The following is a 16771-nucleotide window of genomic DNA, read 5'->3' as shown; positions in this document are numbered from 1 at the left end:
AACCTACATTTTTATCCCAAAGGTTATCATTGACTTTCATGCTGCTAAATTCAATAGACATTATCAGTTTTCATTCCTGGATTATTTCCACATTTTTCTACAGTGGAACTTTCTTCTCATTCTCTTTTGATTGCTCTACATCGTGTACGTGTGAGTGTGCACGTGCATGTGAATGTGAATTGTGTATACACACGTAAGGTTTTTGTTGTTGTTGTTGTTGTTGTTGTTGAGGGAGTCTCACTCTGTCGCTCTGTCGCCCAGGCTGGAGTGCAGTGGCGCGATCTCGACTCACTGCAAGCTCCGCCTCCCGGGTTCACTCCATTCTCCTGCCTCAGCCTCCCGATTAGCTGGGACTACAGACGTCCGCCACCTCGCCCGACTAATTTTTTGTGTTTTTAGTAGAGACGGGATTTCACCGGGTTAGCCAGGATGGTCTCTTTCTCCTGACCTTGTCATTCTCCCGCCTCAGCCTCCTAACATGCTGGAATTACAGGCATGAGCCTCCGCGCCCAGCCTATACTCATTAAGCTTTTAAGGATAATGTCTGTTCTGATAAATCTACATCAACAAAGGATAATGTTTAGCATATAGATACCACTTAGTAAATGTTTATTAAGTGATTTGCTATAACGTAAATGATGCCAGCAGTGAGGAGTGGCTGCTACCAAGACACCAGCTGCAGTGCGGTTGGTAGGGCTGGGCTGCATGCTCCACGGAGTGGGCGGGATCTGGTAACAAGTGGGAGCCCCACCCTTCTGGGTGCAGCTGTAGAGCCACGGCTGCGGACCCGGACATCTCTGCACCGTGTCCCACTTTCAGGCTCAGAGGTGTCTGCTTCCACTCCCTGACTTCTTCCAGCTCCTGCCACCAATCTTGAAGTGAGATTGGGGCTGAATCTAGGTGTTGTCACAGACTGTCCAGGTGTGCACACTCTTGGGGTAGCACTGACAGGCCAGCTCCCTGCTGCCTCGGCCTCCTCTGGACTTTGGGTGCTGACGAGCATAAGACGGAGCCTGAGGGGAGGTTAAGGGCAGCTCAGCGCTGTACTGCAGATGCTGTTTCACATAAACAGCCTGGGCTCCATGAACAGTGACAGGAGGCAGACAGGCTTCTGGGTGGAAGGCGGCGTGTCCCTAATGAAGCTCCACCTTCAAGCTTGGGAGGACCTGAATCCCAGGGCAGGCTGCGGGTCCTGCAGACTAGAATGCGGACTTGTGGTGCTTTTTCAGGGCCCACCATGGCTGCAATGGACCAATAGGCAGGCACTTCTTCCCCTCTGAGGTCCATAAAAGCCCTGAACTAAGCCAGACTTGAGGACATGACAGGAAGGCCAGCTGCGGAGAGGAGCTACCCACTCCAGGATCTCCTCTTTGCTGAGAGCTGAACATTCGTTGGGTCACCCTGCCGGCGAAGAGGAGCTATGCACTGTGGGTCTCCTCTGAGCTGTTCTGTTGCTCAATAAAACTCCTCATTGCCTTGCTCACCCTCCTCTTGTTTGGGTACCTCATTCTTCCTGGAGGCAGGACAAGAACTCCGGCACGGCCTCATGGCAGGGTTAAAAGAAATGTAACACAAACAAGGCTGAAATATGCCCCTTGCTTGCACATTGTGGGTGACCAAAAGGAGAGAAGAGAGAAGGAATGAAGAGCTGCAGCCGTTCAGGGAGCTCAGACCTAGGAGATCCCCGAGCCAGGGCTGTGACACCCTCTTTGGGGTTCTGTGGTCTCTGATGGTTCCAAGGTTTGGGCGCCACTGCATTCTCTGGTGCCAGCTGTGAAAGATGTTTGAGGTCCAGCTGGTCCAGCAGCAACCTTGAGGGGAGCTGGTGACCATGCCGGCACCTGGAGCTTCCACCCCACTGCAGCAGGCATGCCTGGATGTCCGCAGCGGCCAGACCCTGCGCTCGCTCATACACCCTTCGCCACTCTGTGCCTCACTCACCTCTGGCGGGCATCAGATTCAGGCCAGTAGTGCAAGCCAAGTGCGGCCTGTCAGGCCAAGTGGGTGGAACAAGCCCAGCGGGGCCAAGCAAAACTCAGGCAAAGGTGCCACTGACCACAGAGGTTTCTGGCTGGCAAAGCAATACCCCAAGTATCCCAAGATGTAAATACATAAATTATAACTATTTTGATTTGTTGATCTTAAGGTACTTATAAAACATCTGCTTGAAATTCTAAAATACTTTGCAAATTTTTCAGGAGAATAAATTACTTAAGAAATAATCAGAAGTGGGAGTTTGTACGTTTCCCATCTTAGAATTTGAAAATCATTCCCCTTTTACATTGTGTGTGTGTGTGTGTTTGATAACTTTCAATTATTGAAGTTATATGAAGATGGTCCCAACTTATGATGGTTCAACGTACTATTTTTCTACCTTACAATGGTGCAAAAACCACATTCAGCAGAAACCGTACAAGTACCTCTATATCCATTCTGTTTTCACTTTCAGTATAATATTCAATACATTTCATGAGATTTTCAATACTTTATAAATAAACTTCATGTTACATAATTTTTCTTATCTAATCTAACATTTTTTTAGGCTAATGTTAGTGTTATGAGCATATTTAAGGTAGGCTAGGATAAACAATGATGTTCCATAGGTTATTTGTATAAATACATTTTTGAATTATAATATTTTAAACTTAAGATAAGTTTATTGGGATGTAACCCCATTGTAAGTCAAGAAGCATTTGTATTTTTAAAGGTAAAAATATTTATAAATGGCTCAGGATTCAGCTTTTTAAAAAGTCTGTCTCTATCAGAGAATATGTATGGTTTTCAAGTGGTTAAAATACAAACTGTCCTGTGTATTAATAGCACCATACTCTGTCCAAGTAAACTACTGAACAAAAACATTCTGTTCTTAATGTCACAGAGAAAATGAAGAAGCTGAGATGTTAGCAACACCTCAGTGTTTATGATTTTTCCTCCCAATTAGCATACCCACTATTTAACTAAAACTAGTGATGGCTATTTCAGAATGAATGAATTTGTACATGCATCTAGACTATCTCCTATTATCTACTGCCTGCCCTTCAAAACATCATATGATTAAAGCTGTAGTCTTATGAATATGCTTTATATTGTAGGGAAATGATTTGTTTTTTTCATGCATATATTTCTAAACTTCTACATTACTACTATTATTTATTCATAACACTCTTCAAAAGAAAAATAAAACAGCAGGTTGTATAAGCAGTGGTAAGCTAACATGTTGACAAGGAAAACATTTCACCAAAATTACATTATACAGTTGAGAAGTTGAGGACAATATTGTCACTCCTCAAACGCATTGATGATGTTTGTTTAAGAATTAAAGTTGAGAATTACACCAGAAATGCAAGAGACAAATGCTTTGCATATGAAGAAAGAATGGTAACTTTTGCTATCTGCACTGAAGTACAGTAAGCATTCTGAGATTAAACATGAGATTCTAAGATCCAGGGCTCAGTGGGAAGTTGCGGTTGATAGTGGAATATGTGAAGGTAAGTTGGAAATGTGGGTCAAAAGAACAAGAAATATAAGTAGTTTTGTTTTCTAACATGTAACATTTAGCATTTAGGGTAATAACGTATATTAGATATTGTTCTAGGTGTCAGGATATCAGAGATTAGTAAGATAAATAAGTCCTTTCACATAAGGAGCTTAATTTATAATGGAGGTCTTGCAAAATTGTATATAGAGTAAGTAGAGTGTGTGTGTGTATGTATACCTATATAAAAACACATGTTTATACTATGAAAAATATTCAAAATCAGTAAAAAGGTAAGGAATTACAGAAGTGGGGGTGTTAATATGGAAAGTAAAATCAAGCAATGTTCAATTAAGGACTTGTCTTTTGATTAAAACTTGAATAAATGAAACAACTGAGAAACAGGTAAAAATACTGGAGAAGCATTCATACAAAAATCAGTACATTAATGTTCATAGTGGCTTTTTGCATAATATCCAAAACAGAAACAACCCAGATATCCTTTAATGGTAAATAGATTAACATATTATTACATTATAATACTACAGCCATACACTGGAATACTAGTCAGTAACAAAAAGGATGTACGAATCCCAAGGCCTTTTTCCTGAGTAAAAAACCCAATCTCAAAGGGTTACATGCCAAATTATTGTATTTATATTATGTTTTTGAAGACACAAAATTACAATAATGACAGATAGGTGTTTGCCAGGGTTTAGGCTTGAAGGAGGGATAAGGAAATTTTTCTGTGGGGATGCTGGGGTTTTGGCTTGAGGGAGGATATTACATGAAGAAATTTCTCTGCGGGGATATAACAGTTGTGCATCCTATTTATGGTGACGGTTATTTGAATGTACTCAGAAATAAAACTTCATGGAACTTGATAGCCCACAAATCCATCCTACTCCTCCCAAAATGTGTAATCCAAATAAGCTATGTAGCTGAGGTAATGGTTTTATATTCATATCTCTTTCCTGGTATTGGCAATGTCCTGTGATTATGGAAGATATTATTCTTGGGCAAACATGAACTCTGTGCTATTTTTGCAACCTCTTGTGCAAAATACTCTGAAGCAGTTTCAAAATGAAAACACAATGATGGGAAAAGAGCAGCAATTAGATTTATAGGTGTGAACAATATAGCATGTTAGAGAAAAGTGTTAAATTTCCACAGCCCATAAAAAGCACTATATACATGTTTGTTAAATAAAAAAGCAAATAAACAGCAAATGTTCAAATGTAATTAAAGTGGAATAGTCAAGGGATATGTGCAGAAGTAGTTAGAGGTAGCCAGGCTCCCATTACTGTTTAGATTTTATTTTATCTTGGATGGGAAAACATTATGGTATTTGGAGATGGAAAGTAAATTGAATTCATTCATAATTTACAACATAGCTGGTGAAAGGTTTCTCTCTGTGACTGATAATTAACCAATTGGCCACTATTTAACATGTTCCTATTGGCTTAGCCACTGTTAAATAGTGGCAAAGAAGAAGAAATGGAAGGTATAAGAAGTTAACAAGGAACTGATATTACTAGAATATAATATGATTTATTCTTAGAAAACCATAAAGAATCTTCAAAAAGACTGTTATTCAATGTAAATGGATCTAATGGTTTAGGTTTACTATTTTCAAGGCTGTTGGCTGCAATCAATGAATTCCTATTATCCATGATATAAAAAATGACTTTAAGAATAATATAATATGGCCAGGGGTGATAGCTTATACCTGTAATACCAACACTTTGGGAGGCTGAGGCAGGAGGATCACATAAAGCCAGGAGTTAGAGACTGGCCTGAGCAATACAGTGAGGCCCTTGCCTCTACCAAAAAAATTTAAAATGTGCCAGGTATGGTGGCATGTGCTTGTAGTCTCAGCTAGGTATGAGGTTGAATCAGAAGATTGCTTGAACCCAGGAGTTTGAAGCTGCGTTGAGCTATGATCGGGCCACTGCATTCCAGCCTGGGTATAAAGTGAGACCCTGTTTCTAAAAAATAAAAATATAAAATAAAATTAAATGACACAATACAACTGAATGAAAAATATCAAATGGCTAGCTAAAATTTGTAACAAAAGATATGCTAGACTCTATACAGTTTAGTCATTGTAAAGATTTATGCTTTCTTCAAATTTATCTCTTTATTCAATGCAATTACAGTTAAATCTCTATCAAATTGGTTTTGGTAGTAAACGAATATCTAATTCTAAAATTTATATGAAGTACTTTGATACAATAAGAGCCAAATTATTCTTGAAAAAGAATAAAAACTTATGAGAGGATTTACTCTATTAAATACCCATTTTAATATAAAGCTATAGTAACAAAATAATGTGCATTTGTCACACCTATAAGCACATAAAAAAACATGCATTATAAAAGAACGAAAAGTAGACCAATATTTATAAAAAGGTCATTTCAGAGCAGAATAAGAAAGTTGTTTTTCAATAAATAATGATATTAAGTTGGGATATACATATACAAAAAGCAAATAAAACTTAATACATGATGCAATCCATTCACACAAATAAGATTAAGTAAAATTTACATCTAAGTGGAATATTCATCCATTAAATTATGTTAAATAAATGTGAAACCATGTTCACTAATTTGATAAAGTTATTAACTCAAGTTTTTGGCTTGTGATTTGCTATTTCTCCTCCTGAACAGATGGAAAACCTTCATCCCCCTCGTCCCTGTCTGACTTTGGATTGATAATTTGGGTTGATTTGGTCATGAAAATGAGCCAGAAGTAACAGGGTGCTGTTTACAAGCTTAGAGCTTAGGAGGTTTAAAGTGACTTATTTATTTATTATTATTTATTTTTCACTTCTGCTCTCACACTGTGAAGAATGTGCACCAGCAAGCCCTCTGGTCCTAGGAGGAGGGTGAGAGACACTGGGACAGCTATCCCCACTGAGTTGAAGCACAAAGAAGAGGCAACATATCTCAATCACAGAAGTGCAGTGACAAGCAGTCAGTCTGCCAATACTAACCCTCCTGCAGACTTTTGAGCAAAAATTAAATATCATTATTTGAAGCTACTGAATATTGGACTGCCTTTATATTGAGAATAATGTTGGGAATCACTAATGTGAATTTGGGGAGGAAATCTACATTTTAAAAATAGGAGTTGAACAGCATGAAACATAAAATATTGATAAATTGAACTATATTAAAATTATAACTTTTCTTATCAAAAATTATTATGAGAGCAAAAAGTAAGCCATAAAAGAGCCTTTTCCCCCGAAAATATGAAAAAGTTTTGCAAATCAATAGTAAAAAACATCAAAATAGAAAAAAATGTAATTTTTCAGTCACTGCGTGAAACAGTATATCCAAAATGACCAACAAACATTTGAAAAGGAGCATCATTTTATTGTCAACTACATTACTACAAATTGAAAGCAAATTAACAGAAATTCATGACTGGATTAATGCAAATTAAGAGAAAAATGAGATAGTACTACAGATTCCTAGAATGAATACAATTTAAAGGCCTGATGATAACAAGTACTGGATTGTGAGGCAAATGGATTCCTGAATGCTGCCTGTGGCGTTATAAATCAATAACGCAACTTTGGAACGTCATTCAATATTTTCTAGTAAAATGAATTACACAGGAATGCAAAATTAATAATTCCATTTATAGGTATTTGAGAGTGCTTATGTTTACTGAGATATCATAACAATGGTCAGGGCAGCATTATAAATAGATGACAAATAACTGGAAACAGACCAAATGTTCACTGATAGTGAAATGATGAAAAATGAACAGAATGTATCTATGCATGGCAAGGGTGACTCTTAGGAAGCAATATTGGATAAAGATGCAACACAGAGACATATTTTATAATTTTTCAAATAAAGTTAAAACCAGTTAAAACTAAGCTTATAGTATTAGAAGAAAAGATGGTGGTTATATCATGGGACAAAGGGTGTGTCATTATTAGGACACAAAACTGGGAAAGCTTCTGCAGTATAGGTAATATTTCTTGACCTGGGGCATGGTTATAAAAGGGTTCTTATATTATAAAATTTATTCAGTTGTTCATTTAAAAATATATGTTTCTGCATTTGACTATTACATGTCAGTTGAAAAATTACCCTAATCAAATTGCCAACAACACAAAAGCCCAGAGCCAGGCAGATTCACAGTCGAATACTACAAGACATTCAAAGAATAATTGGTATTAAACCTACGGAAACTGTTCCAAAAGATTGACAGAGAGTCCTCCATAATTCATTCTATGAAGCCAACATCACTCTGATACCAAAGTCAGGAAACGACATAACAAAATAAAGAAAACTACAGACTAATATCCCCGATGAACGTAGACGCAAATACCCTCAACAAAATACTAGAAAACCAAATCCAACAGCAAATCAAAAGGATAGTTCACCAAGATCAAGTGAGTTTCATCTCAGGGATACAGGGTGGTTCAACATAACGTGAGTCAATAAATGTGATCCACCACTTAAACATAGTAAAAACAAAAACCACATGATCATCTCAATAGATACAGAAAAAGCACTTGGTAAAATCCAGTATCGCTTTATGGCAAATACCTTCAAGAAACCACGCCTAGAAGGAACATACCTCAAAATAATAAAAGCCATATATGTCAAACCTACAGTCAACATCATAGTGAATGGGGAAAATTTGAAAGCTTTTCCCCCGATAACTGGAACAAAACAAGGATGCCCACTTTCACCACTTCTATTCAGCATGGTACTGGAAATCCTGGCCAGAGCAATCAGGCAAGAGAAGGAAAGAAAGGGCATCCAGATTGGAAAAGAGGAGGTCCAACTATCTCTGTTTGCTAATGATATGATCATATACCTAGAAAATTCCTCCAAAAGACTCCTAGATATGATCAATGAATTCAGTAAAGTCTCAGCTCACAAAATCAATGAACACAAGTTAGTAGCACTGCTATACACCACCAACAACCAAGCTGAGAATGAAATGAAGAGCTCAATTCCTTTTATGATAGCTGCAAAAAATAAAAATAAAATGCCTAGAAATATACTTGACCAAGGAGGTAAAAAGATTTTTACATGGGAAACTACAAAGCACTACTGGAATAAATTATAGATGACATAAGCAAATGGAAAATACCCCATGCCCATTAATTGGAAAAATCAACATCATGACAATGACCATGCTGCCCAAAGAAATCTACAGATTCAATGCAATTCCTTTTAGTATATACCAACATCATTTTTACAGCATTAAAAAATTCCTAAAATTCATATGGAACCAAAAAAGAGGCTGAATAGCCAAAGCAATCCTAAGCAAAAGGAACAAATCTAGAAACATCACATCACCAAACATCAAATTATAATGGCAGGGTATAGTAACCAACACAGCATGGTACTGATATAAAAGTAGATACATAGACCAATAGAAAAGAAGAGAGAATCCAGAAATGAAGGCAAATTCTTGTCAACCAACTGATCTTTGAAAAAACATACAAAAACGTGAACTGGGAAAAAGAACCCTATTCAATAAATGGTGCTCAAAGATCTGAATAGCCACATGTAGAATACTGAAACTGTATCCATGTCTCTCACCACAAACAAAAATCAACTCCAGATGGATAAAAGATTTAAATCTAAGACCTGAAACCATAAAAATTCTAGAAGAAAATCTAGGAAAGACTATTGGAAAATAATTTATGACTAAGACCCCAAAAGCAAATGCAATCAAAACAAAAATAAATAGGACCTAAGTAAACTAAAAAGTTTCATCACAGCAAAAGAAATAATTATCAGAATATACAGGAAGTCCAGAGAATTGGAGAAAATATTTGACAAGTGTATCCAACAGAAGACTGATATTCAGATTCTATAAGACCTCAACAAATCAACAAGAGAAAAAAAAAATCTCATCAAAAAGTGGGCAAATGACATGAACAGACATTTCACAAAAGAAGAAACACAAATGGCCATGAAACATTCAAAAATGCTTAACATTATTAATCATCAGGGAGATGCAGATTAAAACCACAGTGAGATACCTCCTTATTCCAGCCAGGTAGCCATTATTAAAAAGTCAAAAAACAATAGATGTTGGTGTGGATGTGGTAAAAGAGAATGCTTATACACTGTTGGCAGGAATCTAAATTAATACAACATTTGTAGGAAACAGTATGGAAGTTCTCAAATAATTAAAAGTAAATCTACCATTCAGTACAGCAATCTCACTAATGGGTATCTACTCAAAGGAAAAAAAATCATTATATTAAAAAAGACCCCTGAACACAAATGTTTATTGCAGCACAATTTACTATTGCAAACATATGAAATCAACCTAAGCACCCATAAGCTGATGCATTCATAAAGGAAATGTCATATATATACCATGGAATACTTCTTAGCTATATAAAATAATGAAATAATGTCTTTTGCAGCAACTTGGATAGAACTGAAAGCCTTTATTCTAAGGGAAGTAATTTAGGAATGGAAAACCAAATACCATATGTTCTCACTTACAAGTGGGAGCTAAGCTAAAGGTATGCAAAGGCATGCAGAGTGATGTAATGGACACTGGAGACTTAGAAGGAGGGAGAGTGAGAGGGGTGAAAGATTAAAAAATTACATATTGGGTAGAATGAACACTACTTGGGTGACAGGTGCAGTAAATTCTCAGACTTCATTCTATACAATTCATTCATGTAATCAAAATCCACTTGTACCCCCAAAGTTATTGAAATATTTTGTGTGTGTGTGTGTGTGTGTATATATATGTGTGTGTATATATATATATGAGGATGGTTAGGTGTGTGTATATATACATGTATGTACATATACATATATATATATATAGAGAGAGAGAGAGGGAGAGAGAGAGAGACAGTTTTAACGACAGCAATCAATCAATCAATCAATCAATAAAATGTACCCATACCACATTGCAGAGTTGAGACTATAGTGAGTATAGTGAGTCTTAAGTGGAGTCAGAACTGTCAGTCAAGTTCTGGCTTGGACCAGGTTATTAGTGGTGTGGATGTTGAGCAGTGACAATATATCATGCATGAGGGAAAGAGAAATGCAGAATGACTGCACAGGTTCAGGCCTGGGTAACAGGATCAACGATGTGCAGCTGGGGGAGTAAAAAGGTTGAGGTATGTATTGAATAGGGTGTGCTTGTTGTTGCCCTTTTTTTTTCTTTTTACTTCAAGAAGTAATTTTTTTTTTTTTTACTTCTTATATTTAGAAGACATTAAAATTCTTATATTTAGAAGACATTAAAATTCAACTAAAGATGGCATATAGGCATTTGAGTCATTTGGAGCTTAAGAGAGGACTAGCATGTCTATTAAGTTTTGTGAATAATCACCACACAATCCTTTAAAATGTGGAATTAGATGAAAATATCATGGACAGACTATGTAGAAAAGTAACAAAGGTTGATGATTGAACTCTGAGGCATTTTGCCCATTACGAAGGAGGAAGCCAGAAAAGGAGAAAGAGAGCTAGGGAACCAGGGAACTACACACACACACACACACACACAGAGTGAGAGAAAGAGAGAAAGAGACAGAAAGAGTGAGAAATCATGTGATAACACAAGCAGTAAAGTGAACATTTAAAACAAAGTCTATACAGTATTAAAGCATAATTATCTGCATTTCATGATGATTAAGGTAAAAGAGTAAGATAAATTATATAGATGAAAGAAAGAAAAATTTTAGAGACATGCCACAATCCCCCATGATATGTGTTCTCCCTCTTGGCGACAAGTAACAAACCCAATTTTAGTTAATAGTTGGTGCGTTCCCATGCTGTCTTTGCCAGAAGAGACTTGACAAACCCCTTCACTGGTAACTGGACCACCAGGTCAGGTAATATTTCTAAAATTTCCTCTTGACTTCTCTCCTTTCACCCGCTTGAAAGCTCATATAAGGCTTTCAAAATTGGAAAGCTTCCAAGTCACAGTATCTGTCCTGGGCTATGACAAAATGAGGTTCATCTCTATAAATATCATAAACCAACGTAAGGTTAAATGCATCCAAAACTTCCTAATGCATTGATGGAAGTGTTCCATTTTTTTCATGGGAAAATCGTGAGCCAGTGAGTCCTTTGAGTAACTGCGGAATTGAAATATTTTCTTTATTCTTTGCTCAATCAATTGTCCTACTGTCTGACAGAGTGGGTTTTCACAACATTTGCAACCACTGAGAAATCAATTGTTAACTCATATAAACTCTTTTATCTAACACTATCAAAATTAGTGGTGTGCTTCTCTGAATATGTGTCCTGAGAGTACATGCTAGCAGGGAATCATCAGACTCCTGATATTTCTCAGTAAAAAGTCTCTATTTTTTCCACTCTGAGTTTCGTGCTAACTGGCCATGGTCTCATTACACATGTATAGCCTTTTGGAGAATCAGAATTCTTAATGGAGTTACTTTGAAAATGAGCATGGTGTCTCTCCAAATGACCATGAAGCCTAAGTTTTTCTTGTATTAGGGAAAAACTGGTCTTCCTTTTTTGTGTACAAATCTTTCTGCTTCCTCCGTTCGATGTCTACTTTTTATCTGAGGCACTAAAATTGTCAGAGGATATATTTTTGCTAATTTTCCTTCCTCTAGACACCGTCTATTCTTTTAACCAATTGCCCCATGTAAATGTCTATTCCCTCCAAATTGAATGAGTAGAATATTTTCCCTTACAATCTTTTTCAAAGATCTAGTTTCATATTAATGACACATTGGAAATTACCCCTGCATTAAAACTCCATTATGTTGTTAAGGCAGCTTAACTTCAAAATGCATTTTAAAACTTTTCTTTCCCTTTCTCTTAGGTTTCAAGATATAACATTGAAACGAACTGCAGAAGCCTTGTCTCCTAGTCTTACGATAGACTCCATGTCCCTCCCTTTCTCGCTGTATATGCTCCCTTCATATTTATTGAACTGTATTCCAATATCTAACTATGCGCTTTCTTGGCAGTTCCAGGGGCTAATCTTGACACAGACAGACTAAGCCTGGAGACCCAGTTGCAAAATTCAAGAGATTATGTCAAGGCAGCTAGTCAACAACATGGCAGTTGTTGAAATGAGGCCAGCCTGAGATTCAGGTGGACTGGGACCCAAGATAGCCACCAGAACAAGATACACAGACACTGTATTCAACACAATTCTTGCAGGCATTCCATATCAAATTTTCTCTTTTTAAACTCCTGTCTCCCCGACCCCTGGATGCAAATCAAAGTGGTTACTTTGCCTGGAAATCCAGTCATTTCCCCTTTAGTAGTTTTAGTTAATAGCATCACTTCCTAGCAGACCTTGCTCTTTTTAATTGGACTCTGCAAGCAGTGAGCAATTGTACCTGTGTTAGGTTATGGCGTTTTCTATATCCTCAGTTTTCTCGTGAAAAGCTGTCTTAACCGTTGTGATACATGGGCCTGAGAATCAATAATGTTGTTGGCCCAACATATCTAGTAAAAGGAAAGATTGAATTGTCAATCAGAATCAAATGTGTTTGGGATCTTTCAAAGGACCTAACGTTACTAATATCCAAAAAGATGCAATGGAAAAACAGTCGCAGGTTAAACATTCTTTCCTTATAGAATTCAGATTTCCAGATGCAACTGCACCAAAATGATTTTTATCTCCTGCATTTGGACCCACTTTTGTTTTGAAATCTAACAGAAGATGTTGCTTCTGAGCAGTATAAATGGAGACACTGCTACACAAAAGAAAGTCATTTTAATTTTAAAATATTTCCACTTTATAGTCATTGATTAGTGGTTTTTTGGACTACTCTTGATTCTCTAGACAGCCAGGGATCCTATAAATCTATAAAGGCCAAATTTACTTAGAATCAGCAATCTTGATAAATCAAGTGTGACCTGCTAAAATTATTTTATAAATTAGGGCTGGCCATTAACTTTTTGTTAGTAAATAATATTGAATGTGTGTTATAAATTCTGATATATAGAATTTCTCCCCACAAGCAAATTTGACTTCCATTTTTTCTTCTTCTGAGACATCTATGGTAGAGAAGTGAATGATAATAGTCCTCTTGCTAACCAACATTTTCTTCCCATATGTAAAGCCCATTTTTTAATTTATGATTTCTGATAACCAGATCAAGTAATTTATAATAAAAATATTAAATAATTTTTAAGTACATATACAACATATGTAAAACCATTATATATGACATTTTTGTTTTAGTTTTTACCATATTATTATCACTCATTAAAACATTATTACCTTATCAAAAAACAAATTTTTATTTTAATTATTTATCTTCCAAAAAATATTTAGGGATTTAACATTTACTGATATTGAAAAATGTTTTAAGAAATAATTATTTCACTGCAGATTTATGTATTAAAATGTTTGCATTTGCATTATAAAATGATACATTATGTTCTAAGGTTTTATTCCAATTAACATCTTCATGTAGAAAATTAAAATGTAGATTTTCCTGATGTAGCCTAAAATATTTTATCTTTGTTAAATATTATTTTTAAAATCTAAAATATAATTTTCCTCTGAATACAAATGAAATGGATTAGATGTCCACCCACTCCATAATTAAATTGTAAGACCATTGCATCCCTTAAGAGCAGATAAGATCATTAAAAATGTAAGAATATAAAATATCTTAGCAACATAGTTAAAATAACCTAATGCAGGTAGAGACTGCACCAAACAATAAGAAAATCCCTGTTGTTTTCAATGGCATTGGATACATTTGCCAAAACTCACCATATGCTGTGTCATTAATTATTAAAATCATTAAAATATGTTCTTTTTCTATAGTTGAATTAACCTAGGAATAAATATCAAAAAATAAAATTTCAAAAAATATCAAAAAATAAAATACATATTTTCTCTCAAGCAGGACATGTTCCTGTGTTAACTGTAATACCTATGCCCAACAAAATCAGGAAAAAAAAAACACTTAAGTATCCTATGGTTAATAAATATTAAATGAAAACTCCATGAAAGATAACTAGAAACATATGTAGCTAGTGGGATGCAGTTTAACTTTGTTCAGAAAACAAGCTATAGATTTAACTGCATATATTTGTAAAGTAATGAGATAGAAATTCAGTGGTTGAATCTTTCATCTCAAGAAACCAAGAAAGTAAAATAAAATCTGTATAAAAATACAGAATGGATAAAATCATAAAAATAAGAACACAAATTAATAAAATATATTTTAAAAATATAATATAATGAAGTTGAAACAGAGCTATTAGTTTTTTTGAAAAGATCATTAAATTTAACAATTCTTCCATAAAAATGAAGGAAAAAATTAATGGAAAAAATGCAAGGTATCAATGTCAGCAATGCAAATAGGAACACCCTCATGAATATAAGAAGAAACTAAGAGGTAACTTAAACAACTTTAAATCAATAAAGAAAAAGTTTTGAGTAATGGAGAATTCTTTTAAAAATAAATTTATAACTCACGCAGAGAGATGGACAATTTAAAAGTTTCTAAACGTTTTTAGAGAATCAATTAACTTAAGAGAACAGGACATCATTGATTGCACTAAATTTTAAATATACAGTTATTGGGAACAAGAAAAGTAGTAAACATTTCTTGTAAAAATTGATAGAGCCAGGTGTGAAACAAACTTTATCTATTAGACATTTTGTGAGAATATTTTCTCAATCTGGTCAAAGTTCTGAATGAACTATCTTTTGAAATGGACCTGAGCAAGATTTTAAAGATATGATGACATTTTCTGGAAGGAAAAAAATACTGTCCTTTCTGAGGTCTGACTGTAATATCTGTTCCTATATTAAGAAATCCAAAAGTTCATAGCTCACACATATTCATTTTTAATACATTTATATGAACATCTCCAAGCTGTTCTGCCTCCAATTACTTTTTGTATTGCTTTATGGGGAAAGTGCTATATTCTAAAAAGACTTACGCCTAGTGTTAAAGTGAGTTTTGTGTTTTACAAGGAAAATTTATTTCCAAGGTAATAGTGCTAAATGGCTACTATGACTTAAATAAATGACACCAGCATTGAGAAACATAGTTTTGTCATTGTGCAAGAAAGGTCATTTTTTTTCTCACCAGGATCAGTTAAGACAGAAATAAAGAAGAAAATTAAATATCTTAATGTGATAGAAGAGATTTATTTTTCTAAATGTTTTCTTTTACTTCAGTCTCTTACTTTAAAAACTTGAAATTCAACTATATAGAGTTGAATAAGCCCAATATTTTTTATTCAAAATTATTCTAGCTATACTCACTTCTATGTATATATGGTACCTTTTAGTATGTTTATATATGTTCACACAATCTTCAGCAATGAAATTCATCAAAATATATAATTTTGTAGGATGTAGAAACTATTATTTCATGTGTGCCTTATTATTATATATGTGAGAATCATATGGTAATGAGCTAGTTACGTCAGATACTGCAGAAAAAATAAAATATATTACAAAACTCTCATTCTGAAACTCGTATTAAAAACAGAAAAATAATATGGTCTAGAGACAATTTTTTGTCAAAATAATGTAATTAAGTACAGTCCATCTCTTTCTGACAAGAGAGGTGTTTTAATATATTGCTGGTATGTTTAAAACATTTAAACCACACTTACACCTCAAATAATCACAAACCTGTAGAAGAGTTGAAAGTATAGTGAAAATAACTTTTCATTTTTGAAAACAAAATAAAACAAATTGCCATCTGATTCCCAGAAACTTAAGTATATATTTTCTCTCAAGCAGGACATGTTCCTGTGTAACCATATCCATCAAATAGTTCCTGTGTAACTATATCCATCAAAATCAGGAAGAGACCATATAAATCCACAGACCATATAAAAATTTTTCCAATTTCTCTAATAATGCCCTTTCTAGCATTATTATAAACGAATTCAGTTCAGAATCACTCTTGAATTTGTCATTTTCCTTTAGTCTCTCCTTCGATCAGGAATGCTTGTTTCTTTCTGATTTCTATGTCTTTGGCACTTTAGAGGATTGTAGGCTAGTTATTTTTAAAGATATTTAACATTTGGGTTGGTTTAACGACTCCTTGTGTTTAGACTCAGGTTATAAAAAGAGATGCAGGCCGGGCGCGGTGGCTCAAGCCTGTAATCCCAGCACTTTGGGAGGCCGAGACGGGCGGATCACAAGGTCAGGAGATCGAGACCATCCTGGCTAACACGGTGAAACCACGTCTCTACTAAAAAATACAAAAAACTAGCCGGACGACGTGGCGGGCGCCTGTAGTCCCAGCTACTCGGGAGGCTGAGGCAGGAGAATGGCGTGAACCCGGGAGGCGGAGCTTGCAGTGAGCCG

This window comes from Papio anubis, chromosome 5 (genome assembly GCF_008728515.1).
Source record: "Papio anubis isolate 15944 chromosome 5, Panubis1.0, whole genome shotgun sequence".
Classification (NCBI taxonomy): domain Eukaryota; kingdom Metazoa; phylum Chordata; class Mammalia; order Primates; family Cercopithecidae; genus Papio; species Papio anubis.
This window is presented reverse-complemented; position numbering follows the sequence as displayed.